Here is a 2,241-nt window from a genome sequence, read left to right on the forward strand (position 1 = left end):
TGCAAAAGTGATGGGGGACCCAACGATGAACTATGTTGATCCTTGTCATGATTTCCAAGAATTGTCACTTGCAGCTAAAGTCTACAACACACTAATCAATGGCCGCCTTTTGTGTCCGACTTCTATGCTGCTGCGTGTCCTTTTGTCAAACAATTTGCGCTTGCAGCTAATAGTCAACCGAACGCATAGAAGCTGCCTTTTGCGTATCTGGCTTTTCCACAGAGCTGGCTTGTCGTGCAAAAAAGCAAACATTAAACCATGGACTACGTTACAGTAGCTACGCCAAAAATATTTAGCGCTTCCAGCAAGGTTTAGCAAAAAAGAAAATTGAATGGGGGAGCGGGGTGAAAAGTTTCGGGGAGGGTTTGGCGTATCCTTCCAATGCCCTCGTGGACCCCCATCTGAGAACCACTGCCCTATCGTTTTGTATGTACAGTAGAGTCGCGACATTTCTAACTCGGATAATTAGAACTTGAGGTGAATTCAAATATATTGTAAAAGCTTGTTTCGCAAAGCTATGTTATCAATGTATTTCAAAGCGGCTTCATTCAAACTCCTGCATTGCGTAAATTCGGTTAATTCGTATTTTTCGCTTGTCCTTGCCGGAAAACGTACGCTGCATTTGCCGCTTCTAGCTGCACATTTGCATCCTTATATCACTAACAGTCACGAATAAAGCCGATTGCATACACGCGTATCGGAACAATCGCATGTAGGTTGAGCCATCTGGCCTTGCTGGCATCAAAAAGTGCTTGAACTCTCATGCAAATGTAAAGCCGTCATTCATTCGTGATTTCTTTGGTGCGAGGATGAAAATATGAGCGCGGAAAATGAGGCATATTTGTAGACGAAAAAAAGAGAGAAGAAAATGCAGGTTTCTCGCTGTATACGAAGTCGAAAGCGAGAGATGAAAAACGCGTGCGCAATGCGGGACAAATGTCTCGGAGGCCCTAAACGGCGCGGTTTCCCCAGTGGGATCTCCTCCAATGGCCGACCCAAAGTACGTGATGTCATGGAGCAAGCTCTTTGGTACGGCAAACCACAAGTCGGGTAAACGGCGGGCGCTAGCTCTCGGTTATCCACACACAAGATGATCTTTCAAGAACCACTGTCAACATACACAAAAAAATGCAGCGCACATAACTCAATAAAAGTGGTATGAAGACCCCCGTATTGGTATTCTGCAACCTCGACTAAATAGTCGCGCGCCCCGTCACGTCGTATTCCCGTAACGTCCAGGAGTGCTACTAGCATTTTAGTCTTTTTGAGCGTGCGGTGGTGTATCTCAGTATAAACTGCGTGTTTAGCGCGTACTTTGAACGGCGGGGCTCGGTTAAGCACAGCTTTCTTTCGGTTACGCGGCGTTGGTGACAAAGCCGGCCTCGTCGTTGCACGTCGGCCTTTGTGAATTTAAAGGAGTACTGACACGAAATTTCAAAGCTGTGATAACTATGTAAAACGCTTCCTTTTTATCAGGAGATATCTCCCAGCAAGTTTTAACGGCAACAGTTCAGCGAAACATATTTAAAATCCATTTTAACTTCGCCCGCACGAGAAAGCCCAGAGCGGGCCGACATGACACCATGTGCTACTTGCCCCAAACTGCCGACGTCGGGGCTCCCGTGACAAAGCCGACGCGCTGGCTGTGGTTGGCGCGCGCTGCTCGGGCGTGTGTACACGTCATGGTTTTGGGACTGACGTCATGCTGCCCGGGCCTGTGGGGACGGCGAAGACCTCGGCCGGTCTGGGCGCGCGCGTGCGCTCGCTCGCGCGCGCTTCCAGAGAGGAAGCGATGCGGCAAGAATGGTGACGTCATGTGATACATCCTGTTATGGCGGCTGCTCGGCGTTTTTCAGTCGAAACCGAAACTGGCACGAATAAACGACGCCGTAAGTGAATGTTTACGCTGCGCTCGACCGTCTGTCATTCTATGATTAGTGGGCTGGTAGGCACGCATAGCAGCGAAAAAAACGTAACACGAAAATTTCGTGTCAGTACTCCTTTAACGCCCACCATTGCTTTCGCAGGTTGCTCGCTACCGAGCCGTCCTGCCTCTTTGCGCAGAGTACCCGGCGGGCAGCTGTGCGAACCGAACGGCAGCGGCTTGAAGTGAGCCCGGGCTTCACTCGCGGAGATCACAAGTGAGCTGAGCTTGCGCACTCGCGGCTCTAGCCAAGATGATGGAAAACCCAGCGCAAGGCGCTGCCGCCCCCACCGGTCCTCCTGCGCCCACCACCCCAA

This window comes from Haemaphysalis longicornis, unplaced genomic scaffold, assembly GCF_048455015.1.
Source record: "Haemaphysalis longicornis isolate Haplotype H1 unplaced genomic scaffold, Haemaphysalis longicornis Haplotype H1 scaffold_12, whole genome shotgun sequence".
Classification (NCBI taxonomy): domain Eukaryota; kingdom Metazoa; phylum Arthropoda; class Arachnida; order Ixodida; family Ixodidae; genus Haemaphysalis; species Haemaphysalis longicornis.